At 41.7% G+C, this 16313-nt stretch overlaps 1 pseudogene; it reads left to right on the forward strand.

Moving 5' to 3' along the window:
* Positions 1 to 7119: 7119 nt before the first annotated feature.
* Positions 7120 to 16313, forward strand: part of LOC147451528 (uncharacterized) — a 39354-nt pseudogene continuing 30160 nt past the window's right edge.

Here is a 16313-nt window from a genome sequence, read left to right on the forward strand (position 1 = left end):
ATTGAGAGGAAGAAGGAGTAGTCTTACAAGAAAGATGTACATCTCCTCACATAATCACTCATATTAGCATAGCTTAGCTTAGTAATTAGCATGATAGAGGAGATGAACATGCATTGAAGCTTGGCTCTTGGTTGGATTTGCATCACAAATCCAAGAGTTGTTGGTGTAGGCCTCCCATCTCACAAGCTTGGAGTAGGTGGTAAGATTTCCATTAAAGCTTGAGAAGAGAGAGAGAGTCTTCTTGCTCCACACATGAGATTGTGTGAGTGTGTAAGTGAATAATGCCTTGAGAAAATCAGCCCCCTCTCTCTCTTGGTCGACCCCCCTTGCTAATTGCTCATGCTACAGCCCTATTTGACCTCCCCAGGCTAAGCCAATGGAAATTAAGAAGCATAAGTGATAGCCTTCTGACATGTGTCCCCCTTTCCCTTTTGTGAGAGCTTTAGGTAATTAATTAATTCAACTAAACTCTCATTGGACCCCTTTGCCTCCTGGCCAATAGGAATCAGGCAAGCTATTGGGCTGTTGAATGCTCATTGGACCCCTTGGGAGACTGTCCAATAGTCTTCTAGAGAGCTTAATTCCTATTGGGTCTTTTATTAAGTGTTTTTAAATTAATTAAACTAGATTTACTCTAGCCTTATTTTCATTGGTCCACCTCCATGGCCATCCAATAGGATTTGAGTGCACCTTGTGGGCATCTGGCCTTGGGAGCTAACATGTGTCCCTCTTTCCCCTTGTGTACAAAGGAAGCTTGTGTGTGTGTGTGAGTTTCTCTCTCATCCCCTACTTCTTGGGCTCGCCCCCTCCTTTGTAGGCCTTGAGAAGACTTTTGGGTCACACACAAAGCATCCAATTTCCCTAGGCTTTTGACCTTTGGACACAACCTTTGAATTTTGGAACCTTAGCATTTTGGAAGTCTTAATGGGCTGAACCCTAAGGTCTTTGGATCCCATTGTTGCACATAGCTCTTTTGCAGATGGACCCCCCTTTGGATCCCTATTTTCCCTCCTTTGGATCCCTATTGTGGCCGGTCTGCCAGCTTAACCAATATTCTAGCTTTTTCTCCCCTGGCACTTCCCCATATTAAATGATCAGTTTAACATGAGAAAATCATTTAGGAGAATTAGATATTAGTTATTATGACAAGATAGCACTTGCCAATGGTTTTGAACCACTTGTAGTGGTTCTAAACCTTTTTCTAGTGGTTAAGATAGCTCTTGCCAGTGGTTTTTAACCACTTGCCAGTGTTTCAAAACCTCTTGCCAGTGGTTAAGATAGCCTTTTGCCAGTGGTTAAGATAGCACTTGTTACTAGTGGTTCAGAACCACTTGCTAGTGGTTTAGATAGCACTTGCAGGTGATTTTGAACCACTTGCCAGTGGTTAGGAACCACTTTCCAGTGGTTAAGATAGGACTTGCCAGTGGTTTAGATAGCACTTGATAGTGGTTCAATACCAGTTTCTAGTGGTTAAGATAGCACTTGATAGCGGTTCAGAACCACTTGCTAGTGGTTTAGATAACACTTGCAGGTGGTCTATGAGATCGACACTACATATTCAAACAAGTGGTTCTAAAGCACTTGCAAAGGCCTTCTAGATCACTTGCTAGGTCTTCTCCTCCACTTGCAAGTGATTTGAAAGTGGTTTGGAAAAGGTTCTGAACCACTTGCCAGTGGTTTAGTTAGCACTTGTAGGTGGTCAAGATATCGAAACTACATATATAAGGGTGTCTTGACAACTTTTGGGTGGCTTAAATGGCTTGATATTTTTGTAAAATCGGGTTGAAGGTAGTTTAAAGCACTTGCAAGTGGATGGAAAGTTGTAAGCTACATGTACTTGAAAGAATAAAAAAGTGTCAAAAACGCTTCAGTTTTTGGATAAGGAACATAATTTTTTATGAGAAATAGATACAAGGAAGTAGTACCCAATTATACTTTATGAGGTCAATGTGTTTTAAATTGGCTTGCTATTAGAGGGCGCGCTATTGTAGATGTGCTCATACATAGTATCACTCAAAGTGTAAACATTAGGCACATTTCTCTCAGGATACAAGGGGAACTTAAGGCATCGAACTAGGTGCGAGTACATGGAAGCGGGAGGCCTATCATCTAATAACACATATCAATCATAGTGTCCCTTGACTTTATTGTAAAAGTGCCCCTCAACATAAAGGGAGTTCTTCTTGATCTGATTGTGCCATGCATCCTTCTGAGTCGCGGTGGATAGCCTCTTCTCCGTGCAACACCTCAGTATATAAAAATCAGAGTCTTTCTCCTCAGTGTTGACTGCAAAGTTATCTCCAACTCATAAGGCATCGTGATGGCCAGCATACATAGGTGCATCAATCTCCTCGTCACTTGAAACATCTTCATCTATGTCAGCCTCTGTTGGTATGATCCGCAAGTACTTCCATGCTTCTATGTGAGCTTTGTTTGCACATCTTCTCCATTGACCATGCACACAAGCATGATAGAAGCTTGACAGCTTTCTACACCTCAGTGCAGTCGTATCTATCGAAGAGAAACCATTCACACAATGCATCGAACGTGATCCACTGATTTTCTTGCAATCCCATTCTATATCTCTCAGCACATCACCCACCTTGATTTCCCAGAAGACCCTATCGACCTTGTTCGCCGGATGACCAATAGTCTTTCCTATTGTTCATTAGGGTGAGGTAATTGACCACTATTGCTGCATTATACAGGGGTGATCCATCCACCTTCAATTGCTCGTGGGTTAATGCCCTCTTTATGACTACGCCAGCACCGTCATGTTCAGCTTTTCCATGACCTGATCCAAAATAGTTGTGCATCATCTCAAACCGAGTAAGCTGAGAAAACCTTGCAACAAAGAAGAAAGGCCATCGTGCTTTGAATTGTGATGCTGCACCATTAGACAATACTGAGTGTCGCTTTAAACAAAAACCATGGTCCTTCAACCACTGGTCATGCAAAAGAAAGCAGTGTTGAACGAACAATGTGTCATGCACATTGTCATCCGATATATCAAAATGGAGAATTTGTATGATGTCGCCCATTGTCAAGCGCACATAGCAAATGTGGACCAAAATGCTCACCTTACTAGAATACCAGTGCATGGATTGGATCTCATTCTGAATTTTAAAACTGTAATTTTTTGCAAAGTCCACGGTAGAGACAACAACATCACTTGGAAAACTCTATAGACACTCTTTGAATTGGTTGGCCTGCCATCTGTAGATGTAGTTATGTTTGATAAACTTGGTCAGCTTTTCTTTCATGAATGAAATGAAAGTGGAGCACCCAATCTGCTGAATAACAAGATCTTTCCTTTTGTGGTGCTCACCATCTTCATGTATAGATTGTGTCTCCACACCAACAAAAACCTTTGTAGCAGCCACCTGAAAGTTGTCGTTGTGTACTTCAAGAGGACAACATCTGAATTGTTTGGCACCGCACTGATCACATTTTCCCATCAAGAAAATGTGTAAATGAAACAAGAATTTTTTGGTTTAGGACACAAAAAGGACTCCCATAGTGTTGTGAGGCTCTCAAATGTTGACTTTGCAGCCACACATATATTGCCACTTACTGCAGGGTCACAAACATTACAAGCATAGCGATAGGATTCTCCATGTACTCCAAACCTACCTTGACACATCTGGTTGAAAGCATCTTTCAAGTAGGCAGCTTACACATGATATTCGCAGCAACAGGTATTGCAGCCCCGCAATTTTCGAACAAAAAAGGGCTTCAAATTCTCAAAGCATCTCAGTGAAATGCACATCGTCGGATGCATTTCCTGAAACCGCTTGTAAAATTCCACCTGCACAAAAAAGAAGGCAATAAAGAGATAATGTGAGAACAAATAACCAAAATGGTTGGTACCATCACTTACAAGTTATAACACCCACTCTTGTGTTTGTGAAAGCACATAAGAGGAACATTTACCACTAAAAAGTTGTTTTGCATGTTTGAAAGGGGCTTTAAACTTCTTGAAACCACCTGAAGGTGATTGAAAAATTTCATCAAACCACTTTCAATCACTTTCAGGTGGTTTGAAATCTTCCAAGTGCTTACATAGGTTCTCACTTAAGCACTTTAAACCACCTATAGGTGATTGAAAGTGGTCATTTAGCCACTTTCAAGTGGTTTGTTTACCACTTTCAATCACCTTCAATCACCTTCAGTTGCATTAAAATCCAAATCTCGGGTTTTTAAAATCACTTAAGAGGAACATTAACCACTTAGAAGTAGTTTTGCATGTTTGAAAGTGGCTTTGAACTACTTGAAACCACTTGAAGCACTTAAAACCACCTTAAAGTTATTGAAACAGTTCATCAAACCACTTTCAATCACCTTCAGGTGGTTTGAAATATTCCAAGTGCTTATATAGGTTCTCACCTGAGCACTTGGCAAATTTCAAACCACCTGAAGCACTTAAAACCACCTAAATGTGATTGAAAAGGGTCATCAAACCACTTTCAATCATCTTCAAGTTGTTTGAAATCTTCAAGGTTCTCACCCAAGCACTTGGCAGATTTCAAACCACGTGAAGCACTTAAAACCACCTAAAAAGATTGAAAGTGGTCATTAAATGGTTTGTTCTTCACTTTCAATCACCTTCAGGTGGTTTGAAAACTTCCAAGTGCTTACATAGGTGCTCGCCTACGCACTTGGCGGATTGCAAGTGGTTTTTTAAATCCTTTAAAGTGGTGACAAACTATTTTAGCACTTTGCAAAGTACAAGCTTCCACACTAAGGGGGTTGAAAGCAGTCTTTTAGGTACTTTAAATCACTATAATTACTTTGACTACTTTGCAAAGTACTTTAAGGGGGATTCAACCACTTTTCAACTGTTTTCTCAGTTCTCAGAGGTTTTTACAGTTTGACAGTGGTTCTGACATCTTGAAAGTGGTGAAAAGTGGTCATTATACTACTTGACAATGGTTTTTTACAATTTGATTGTAGGTGTGACAACTTGAGAGTGGTGAACATTGGTCAATATACTACTTGGAAGTGGTTGATAATACTTGAGGTTGATCCAACAAATGAAATGGATGCATAAGAACAGCCTTTCTTCCGATATGCCTTTGGTATATGTCCCCTTTGTTCGGAGAGACTCGGGTCTCTGCTATCCAGCAACCAAACACAACCTCCTTAATGTCCTCTCTGATGTTTGTAGAATGATGAGCTTGCCGTTGACATGCTAAGACTGGAAAAGGATTGTTCTCATCCTCTAAATGGAGTCGTGCATTCATAAAATCGATGTTTCTTCTGTCTATGCCCAACGACTTTGCAAGTGCTTTATCTGTAAAGGGACGTGCATCTACTTTGTCCCTCCAATTAATGCATGCCATCATTGTTGCCCTCTTGAAAAGCATTTCTGTGGCTGATGAGTGCGGGACCTTGACTTCTGACAAGGTGTTGCAAATGTTGGAAAGAACTGCTCTCTATATAGAATGTGCCAAGTTTTGTAGGTTGCAAAATACTGGTTGCTAAAGTAACTATTCAGAAATCTCTCCTTGGAGTTTGGTTGTCAATCCTTGCGTTTGCTCTTGCCAGCACCTTGACATGGAACAAAGAATCTTCCTTTTTTGCTTCTCATTGAGCTGGACATCCTTCTGCTTGTCAGCACAAAAAGTATGTTGCCTTTGCCTCTCTCTTTGTTCCCTTTTATTTATCGCCCAGTAATCATGTAAGCAGCCTATGAATTGCTTGGGAAACTCCACTCAACTGTGTACTGGTAGGCATGGAGCTGGATCTAGAAAACCTAAAGAAAAAGAGCTCAACGCATGAACATACATCATGAAGAGCCCAGGCATCAACAAGACCAAACATGTCAAAGACACTCACACAGACTTAACTGGCAAGAAGCCTCCATCCTTAGAGAGAGAGAGAGAGAGACATGGAGAACTAAGCACACACAGTAAAGAACCACGCGTAGAGGAAAGAAAGGGAATGTGTTGCAAAAACACCGCATAGAGAAGGAGAGAAAGGTGCTTTGCTCTATGCAACCACATGTAGAGAATACCCTAAACTTGTATGCTTTGTGCCCACACAGAGAAGGAGACAAAGGGGGTGCTCGTACATCCAACACGTCCAAGAACTACAGGGGGTGGGAAAAAATGCATACACCTCTTATTTTAAAAATTCCCCCCATCTTCATTACTCATCATTGAGTTTCATCCCCCAAAAATCAAATGTAGACTCAAAAGTTCCCCAAAACTACTTTAAAAGGGAGTGTCCAAGACAGCCCTTTTTGGACCACCTATACATGCTTTCACCCAATTGTTAGATGCAGGTATCATATACCCCGTGAAGGAGTCAGAGTGGGTTTCTCCGATGGTTATCACCCTTAAGAAGAATGGGAAATGGCGGGTGTGCATTGATTACAAGCCATTGAATGTGGAAACCAAGAGAAACCACTACTCCCTGCCATTCCAAGATGAAATATTAAATCAAGTGGCAGGTCATGAGAGGTACGCTATTATGGATGTATTTTCAAGGTACTTTCAGATAGGAATTTCTTTTGAAGACCAGTTGAACATGATGTTTATCTCTCCATGGGGATGCTTTGCCTTTCGCAGGATGCAATTTGGTTTGATGAATGCCTATGCCACCTTCCAAGACTGGATGAATAGGGTGTTTGGTCCCTATTTGGGTAGGTTCATTAGAGTTTTCATGGATGAAATTGGATGTTATAGCTCAAGGGCGGATCATTTGTCAAAGCTTCAGCTTTCTTTTCAAAGACTGGACAAAGAAGGAGGTCAGTTAAACCCTAAGAAGTGCAAGCTAGCACAACCTCAAGCACAGTTGCTAGGCCATGTGGTGTCACAAAATGGAATTGAGGCAGATCCGGACAAGGTGAAGGCACTAGTCTTGATGGATCCTCCCTCTAGTGTGCAAGGTTTGGCCTCCTTTGTACATAAGCTGAAGTACTTGTCGCATTTTTTTTGGATGTTGTCACAGTATGTGTATCCTCTCCAAAAGAGGGCTCAACAGATGCATGGCTTTGAATGGGATGAAGATGCTCAAGAAGCTTTTGACAGGGTGAAAGAAATTTTGTGTCAGTTGCCAACTGTGTGCCCTCCAAGCCAAGAGTATGATGTCTATGTGGCAATGATGGTAGGTACCATGGCTATTGGGGTGGTATTACTACAAAAGGTAGGAAGGAGCTATAAGCATATCTACTTCAAAAGCAGGGTGATAAGTCCTAGAGAGGTGACTTACACTGAAGCGGAGCAGTGGGTCATGGCATTAGTTTTTGCTTGGAGGAAGTTCAAAGTGTACCTCATTGTGCATAAATTTAATGTGTTGACGGCTAACAATCTGTTTCCTGAAGTGGTGTTACACTTAAAGCCAGGGAAGCGGATCATGAAGTGGGTGATAGAGTTACAAGAATTCAAGTTTGAGTTCAAGATCGACCATACAAGTCGATCCCATTTGGCGGACATTTTGGTCAGCAAGGCCGTAGATTTGCCAATTTATCCAAGAGTGGTAAGAGATGAAGTCAGAGAGGATCCAGACCTGGCGGGAGCTTTTACCATATGGTTTGATGGTGCATATAGGAGGGTGATAATGAAAGCTAGTGGACGTGTGGTGATACACAATCCACACGACAAGGTAATCATCTCAAAAGCCTATGATTTGGAGGATGTCCATACCAACAATGAAGTGGAATATCTCACCCTCCATCTAGGTTTGAAACAATGCGTTGAGTTTGGTATTTCCAAGTTGGTGATCAAAGGTGATGCATTATTGGTCATCAAGCAATTATTAGGCCAATGGAAGGTAAAGCACAGTTCCTTAAAGCATTGGTTCTTTGCCATCAAAAAACTGTTGAAGTTCTTTACGGAAATCCAGTTCAAGCATGTGAAGAGAGAGCACAACCAAGAGGCAACCAGCTAGCAAGCAGTAAGGTGCAGGTACATGTCGCAGGCATATATGTGGCCCCGGCCACATACAAAGGTAGGGAATCATTGAAGGAGGTGGAAGATTTTTTAAGTACAGGGCAGTGTACTCAAGGTTTGTCTAAACTGTAGAGAAGAAGGATAGTTCAAAAAGCTCGCAAATTTACATTAGTAGGTGAAGGCCTAATGACCTACAGTAGGGACGGGGTGCTGAGGAGAGTGCTCTATAAAGAAGAGATTAACTTGGTGCTAGAGTAGTGTCATGAGGAGAGCGGACACCATGGGAAAGGTCAAGTATTGTTTCAAGTGTTGAGAGTGGGTTTTTGGTGGCCTTCAGTAGTGAAGGATGTGCACTATTGGTGCAAGACCTGCCATGAATGCCAAACTATGGGAGAGAGGTGTTTGGTAGCTGAATCACAAGGGGCCATTGTTGCTCAAAATGATTTTGAGAAGTGGGGTTTGGATGCTATCGGTCCACTCCCTAAGTCGGCAAGTGGCAAGAAGTATGTTGTGGTAGCCATCAACTACCTCACCAAGTGGGTCGAAGCCAAAACTATAAATGCACAAGTTGTAGCCCACTTTGTTTTTTATAACATTTGTTGCCATTTTGGAGTTCCGTGGGTACTCATTTCAGATAGAAGCCAAGGATTTAGAAGCAAGCTTATGCAGGCATTGGTGGAAATACTAAAGATTCAACATCAATTTTCCTCGCCTTATCATCCCCAATGCAATGGTCTGGTGGAGAGTGCCAATGGAAAAATCATCAAGATGCTGACAAAGTATGTGTATAAGCAGAAGACAAAATGGGAGATCTATCTAGAAAAGTGCATATGGGCCTACAGGACGTTCTACAAAGTGGCGACCAACTTTACTCCATTTGAGTTGGTTTTTCCCGCCGCGAGCTACGTGCAACTTGTATCGATACAGAAGGTCCCTAACCCGTGTGCATAAGTAAACCAAAAGCTATTAAAAAAACATCTTTTTTTGTGTGAGACCGATGTTGGATATCATAGGATAGGATCTTGATTCTAGCATCTTATCCTCTCATTTAATTTAATTTCATCCCATTTCATTTCATTTCATTTCATCTTGTTCCATTTCACTTTAGCTCGGTTCAGTTTCAGTTTTTCCGTTTTTCAGTTTTTACTTTTCAGTCTTTTACACAAACATTGTATCAGATTCACCATTGGTAAACTCTTTTGTCTCATAGGTCACTTTGGCCTTTCAAGACGTTAATATATCATTTCATTTATCCCTCTCTCTTTCTGTGTGTGTGTGTGTGTGTGTGTGTGTGTGTGTGTGTGTGTGCATATGATTGCTCCCCTCACCATTTATGATATCACGTGGGGGGGGACCTTTGCCCTACCTCTCTCCCTCTCCAAAAGGAGCCTTACAGGCCACATGGGAAGGATCGCCACATCATCATTGTGCAACATTGTTGGAGGTCAACCATTGTCATCCATCCATCAATACTGTTCGCCATAGGCACCCACCACCTCAACGTGCCACCACCTGGCTCAAAACCACCGATTGGTGACAATAGAGCAACACCCCTAGCGCTCACGCCACAGCTCCACTTGTCCACATATTTGTGGGTAGACTCATGAGAGAGAAGCTTCAAACTTTTCCAATCGGTAAGCACTTTTTCCTTCGCATCGCTTACAAGGAATTGCTTCATGATGGAAGCTCGTAGAGTTTTCCATGTCTTTGGGGATTTTCCGTTGCCATGAACGTTAGCCCACCATTGATGAGCCGATTTTTGGAAGTGCACATGGTATACCTTGGAGAACTCCGTGAAGCCCTCGTCTCAAAGGCTGCATCAAACTGTTCAATGAAGGCCAATACTTTATCAATAGCACCAAAGGTGCCATCATAGGTGATAAAAGAGAAACTCTTTCCTCCCTCTTTGAACTTATTGAGCTTTTGGGACCTTTGCCATGCAGGGTAAGATTTGTGATGTCCTCCCCTCTTGTATTCTCTTGGAGAATAGCCATAGTTTTTGTAAGTCGGAAGAGGAGGAAGGTGAAGAAGAAGGAGAAGAGGGCAACCTCTTTCTTGCCCTTTTATTCCTTTGTTTCGTCTCTTCCCGTTTGGAGTGATGAAGAGAAGGACTATGGGTTGATCATTTCCTCTTGGGAGGAGTTGGCGACCGTCTAGACTGCCGTCTTCGTGGAGCCACATCCTCAGAGGAACTAAGGGATTCATTACTTTCTTGTTCTTTGGATTCCTCCTCTTGTATGGGAGAGAGTCTTCTTTTGGGGTTCTCATCAAGAGGCCTCCTAAGATCTCTCTCCTCTTGGAGAGGAAGGGAAATCCCATAAGCGCGAAGTTGTTGAGTAACTTCGGATTGCAAAGCAGGGTTGCCCATAGCTTGCTGCAACCTAGATAATTGATAAACATGGGGGCATCATCATTAGCATCTTCATGTGCAAAATCAAGGTTATCAATGTTCATTCTACTCTCTTGGTTATTGTTAGACATGCTAATTATACTTATGTATAGAATATTTTGTGCTTTGGTACCCTCAAAAACCTTAGTCGCTACTCTTCTTTACCTTTGAAAATCAGTCCTCAAGGAGCCACACCCATGGTTTAGACACTATTGATTGCAAAGACTGATGGAGAGGTTCTAACATTTCTACCTTGATTATGGTTCCTGTTGAGCTTGCTCGTAGCTCAATAATGGTAAAGCCAAAGGCAAGCCCTGAGAGGCTCCATTATTAAGACTATAGTTCCCAACGATGTACCTCAAACTAAGTCCTTCTCAATTAAGATAATAGGTCCCTGTCCCACTTACCCTATTGCAATTAACATGCCCAATGTTTCATGGACAACTTAAGGAACTGTCTTCTTAAGCAAGAAAAGAGAAACCAATAGCTCTGATACCAATGTAATGGAACTAGCCTATGTACTTTGAGAATACCGGAATTAAGAGAATTAGAGAGAACATTTTTGTGAGACTACTTTGAGAACATAGAGGGTGAACTTAATTGATGGTAGCAACATAATCATAGTACTTAATTAACTTGGCATGAACAATACTTTTGCAAGAGAGAGAGTTTAGAGAAATTGACAACATTTGAGGACCGGATTTATGTGGAGACGGTCCCCCCTCCAATAGGCTTTTGTATTATAGATTCTCCCATCAAGAGAGACTCGGTACAATACACTCTTTGTGTTCCCTGTGACCTAGGTGATGCAATGAAGATGGAAAGCTTCATGCATCATGAACATAACATAGACTTTGTAAAAAGCATTAACTATTCCCAGTCTCAGTCCCAAGGCCTCAAACACCTTCAAAGGTGGAGAGAGCTAGTAAGGAATGAGGGTAGGGAAGAGGAAGAAGAAACATTCATAGGAGAAAGAAATAGTTACTCACTTATTATTACTCTTCTTGCTAGCATACATAATAGCATAGTAATGAAGACGGAGAAGATGGAAAGCTTAAGCATTGAAGCATGGCTCTTGGTTGGATTTTCATGATATAGCCAAGAGTGTTGGTATAAGCTTGGAGAAGGAGATAGAGCTCTTGCACTTTGCACTTCACAGAATTAGAGAGAGAGAGAGAGAGAGAGAGAGAGAGAGAGAGAGAGAGAGAGAGAGAGAGAGAGAGAGAGAGAGAGAGAGAGAGAGAGAGTATGTGTGTGTGTGTGTGTGGGAGAGTATACCCCCCAAGCTAGCCCCTAGCTTCCTTGGTCAACCCACTCTTCTAGCTCATGAAAAAAATTCATTGAACCCCTTCAAGCTTGACCAATCACATGTAGGGTGCATATCAAGAAAGCCTGCTAGCCTTGGGAAAAGTTTCCCCCTTTCCCCTTTGAGAGAGAAGACTTGATAAATGCATAAACCTGAAGAGGAGGTTGACAAGTGTCCCCGCTGCTTTCTTTGTACCAAGGGAGCTTTGTGTAAGGGTGTATGTGTTCTCTCTCTAGCCCCTACGATGAGGACTTGCCTCCCCTTGTGTAGGGATATCCATTGACTTTTGAGTACCTTACCCCCTCAAGCACCTTAGTCATGGAGCAACTTAGCACCTTAGTCAGCAAGCATGAGAAGCACCTCAAGCTTCTTAGTCTAACAACAAGCACGACAAGCACCTCAAGCTTGGGCCGGGTTCCCACCTCAAGCATAACCCTAGCTTGCCTAAGGTCAAAGGAATTTTAACACTAACCTTTGGAGGTCTTTAATGAGGCTAACCCTAAGGTCTTTAAGTCTTGCTCTTTGATAGACTATCTCTCATTTGGACCCTTTACTATTGCCCCCGTGTTGAGATAGATCTGTAAGCACATGTCTATATTCTAACTCGTGTTCTCGTTTATTCTCCCACATTAAATGATCAGTTTAATATGAGAAAATCATTTAGGATGGTTAGATATTAGATTTTATGACACGTTTGCTAGCCAAAATACCCCGTACCACATGATACATGACCTCTATGTGTTTTGACTTGGAGTGAAACACGGGGTTCTTTGCTAACGCAATCGCACTCTGACTGTCACAATGTAGCACTGTAGTCTAGTGTATACCAAAATCTCCCACTAGAAAAGATAACCACACAACTTCCTTACTGGAACTAGAAGCTGCAACATACTCTGCCTTAGTGGTGGAAGACAAAGTGCAATTATGGATACATGATCTCCAAGAAACTGCCACTCCAACGAACAAGAAAACGTAGAAAGATGTGGATCTCCTAGTGTCCACACAACTCGCATAATCCGAATTAGTGTATCCAACTATGGATGCAACACTGTTCCCAAAGCGTAAGCACTTTCTAGCCAAGCCCTTGACATATCTAAAGATGTGTTTCAGTGCTTCCCAATGCTTTTTGCCTAGATTTTCCATAAACTTGTTGAGAACTCCTACTACATATGCAATGTCTGTCTGTGTGCTAACCGTGGAGAACATAATACTACGCTGTCGAAGAATACGACACCTTTTCCATCTCTGCCTTTTGAGCATCCGATTTGGGACAATCATGCTTGCTAAGTTTTTCGTATGCTGCCATTGTGGTACTCAATGCTTTCCCCCCTTGCATATTAAAACGTTGCAAGAAATTGTGAATATACTCTTCCTGCAAAAGTTCAAGTATACCATGTTTGCGATATCTCTCGATACCCATACCAAGCATCTCCCAAATATTTCATAGTAAACTGCTTGCTTAAGGCATCCGTGAGAAGTGCAATCTCATCTTTTGACTTCTCACTATGAGCATTCCATCAACGTACAAAATTAGAATGATGAGGGAACATCGTTCAACCTCTTTGTGTACTAGCAGTGATTGTCTTCGCTCTGTACATAACCTGGGACCAAATGTACTTATCAAACTTGATGTACCATTTCCATGAGCCTTGCTTTAATCCATACAAAGCTTTCTTGAGTCTACACACCAACTCTGCCCTTGTTGACTTCTCAAAATTTATCACAAATCCCTCTGGTTGTTTCATGTAAACATCCTCTTCAAGTCTTCATGAAGAAATGTTGTCTTCACATCCATTTGGACCAATTCCAAGTCCTCGATGGCTACTAGACCAAACACAAGATGCAATGTAGTTATCTTGACCACTGGAGAAAATACTTCATCAAAATCCATGCCTTTCATTTACTTGAACCCTTTTGCAACCAATCTTGCCTTATACTTGGGCTCGGGATCATCTGTGATATACTTATTCTTGTAAACCCATTTGCATGGCAATGCTTATTTACCCGTAGGTAGCTCTATCAATTCCCAAGTTTCATTGGCTAAAATTGAGTTATATTTAGATTGCATAGCCTCTTCCCACTTCACGCTATCATCCATTTGAATGGCCTCTTTGTAGCAAGTGGATTCACCGCAATTAGTGACTAGCAAGTAGTCTAATCCTGGCTCAAAACGCTCAAGTGCACGAGATGTACGAGTAGATCTCCAAAGTGCCTAACTACTGGATTCCTCTCTCTCTGGAGCAACATGTGTGTCTGTACTAGTGGAAGGTGCATCACTAGCACGTCCAACATTCTGTGTAGCAAGCGGTGAGGAAACATCCTCAAACCGTACTCTGTGATACTCAATGTCCTTCACTAGCTTTTTATGCATCTTAGACTCATTGAATATCACATGTGAGCTGCATATAACCTTCTTTGATTTTGGGTGCCAAAGACGATACCCCATCTCTCCATCTACACCATATCCAATGAAGATGCACTTGTGTGATTTGGGATCTAGCTTTTGTCTAAGCGCTTTTGGCACATGTGAGAATTCCCCACACCCAAATACATGTAATTTGTCATAATTGGGCTCTTTGCCCATCCACATCTCCTACAGAACCTTGTACTTTAGTGGTGTACTAGGTGACCAATTGATCAAATAAGCAGCTCTTGTAACAGCTTCTCCCCAAAATTCTGGAGGTAAGTTGGCCATAGACAACATAGAAGTGACGCATTCCTGAATGGTTCTATTCATTCTCTCAACCACACCGTTTTGGGCGCCTGTGTAAGGTGTGGTAAATTATCTTCTAATGCCTCTTTTACTGCAAAATTCCTTGAACTTGGAAGAGATGTTCTTGCCTCCACTGTCACTACGCTCTACCAATGCTGGAACTTCTAAAAGACACTAAAGACATCGCTCTTTTGCTTCAAGAGATAAACCCACACCTTTCTAGTAGAGTCGTTTATGAATGTTAGGAAGTATTGAGGCAGTCCGGGGCGGGAAACAAGAGAGGCGACTTCTAAACACCCCGCAAGGCTCTCGTGCTGGGCTTGGGCAACCACAAGCAAGAAACAACAACAACAAACCAAGAGCCAAACAAGTGAAAGGGCACCACCTAGTTATGGTATGCGAACTAGGACGCAAGAGAGATTTTGTCACACCAAGAAGATGTGCCACAAAACACACACAATCAATCTCACACCAAGACACACCAAATGCAGCAGAGCGAGCTAGAGCAAAGGGAAGAGAGAGAGAGAGAGAAATGGAACTTACGTAATACCTTGTTTGTGACTTGCAAATGGAGATGGTTCATTATGATGCTATCGTAGAGCTTGTACAAAACTAACTCAATGCTTAATGAATGGTAAACATTGCAAACACACACACACACACACACACAATCTTAGGGTGTGGGAGACCTCTCACCACAATACCCTCTTACAATGGATACAAAATTGGCAATGAAAACACACTAACACAAGATCAAATGATAAAAACTTAAAATACACGTCACCTTGAATTCACGAAACCGTATTGTACAAGTGGAAGGATGAAGATTTGAACATCGATTCACGCCTTTGATACACCAAACCTCCATTTATTGATGATGGAGGAACATATACAGTAGTGGTTTGAACATCGATTCACGCCTTTGATACACCAAACCTCAATTTATTGATGATGGAGGAACATATACATTAGTGGTTTGGAGATTTTGAACTCACACTCTCTCACTTGTAGTGTGTAGCTTAAAAGCTTCTCTCACACCAAAAGTGAAGCTCAAAAAGTGGTTGCTACGCCTAAGTCTCTCCTCACGCATAGAGTGTTGGGGTGCTATGTGAGATATTGGGGATTCTTTACAAGAAGGAGAGGGGCTAATTTATAGGTTGGAGACCCCTTATTAAGATTATTGGAAATCCTAATTTACAAGCTAACAAATCAGGATTATGATTTTTTTTTAATATCAAAACATTGCGGGCCTTCTTTGTCTGCTTGAGTCATGGATGTGGGCTCAAAAGAGAGCATTATTCATGGTAGAATAGGTGAAAGTAGAGCTTTAAGAGAGAGAGAGAGAGAGAGAGAGAGAGAGAGAGAGAGAGAGAGAGAGAAATAGAGAGAGTTACTATGCACATGTAGGCTTGAGGTGAGGTGTCTTTTATGGTTAGGTCAATGGCTATTTTTTGCTAGTATGTTAGTGGTTAGTGTTAGTAGTTTGTAGTTAGTAGGATGGGGTAAAATTACATGGAATATGCACTCAAGGTGCATTATATGATTAGTAAAATGATAAAAAGTAAGAGAAGGATTAGAATACATACAATTTGATGGAAACCACAAGATGGAAAGGGAATTTCACCTATCTCGTCCAGCGAATGAGTGGTTGTAGAACTCTGTCGGTGTAGTTCTTGTGGCCATGAAAAAGTTGAATTTTCCATGATCAAACTCCTCCTTTTGTAGATCTTGAGCTTGGTTATTTGTTGACTTTTTTCCTTTGTGTGAAAGGATGAAGAGGTTATGGTAATATGAGTTTGATTCTAGAGAGAAGAATTGAGCTATATGTGTGTAGAGATGATAATTTTGAGCTATGGAGTAAGGGAGAGATGGGAGTGGTGAAGAAGATGAAAGAAGCCTTGAAAGTTGTAGGTTTAAGTGAGGGATGGAGAGGAATGAGTATTGTGTGCGTCTGTCGCATGTGTCAATGCAAGGGACTTACCGATATATTATGTGCGAGCCACAAATGGC

The sequence above is a fragment of the Adiantum capillus-veneris genome, chromosome 9, assembly GCF_014529385.1.
Source record: "Adiantum capillus-veneris isolate H3 chromosome 9, ASM1452938v2, whole genome shotgun sequence".
In the NCBI taxonomy this organism is placed as follows: domain Eukaryota; kingdom Viridiplantae; phylum Streptophyta; class Polypodiopsida; order Polypodiales; family Pteridaceae; genus Adiantum; species Adiantum capillus-veneris.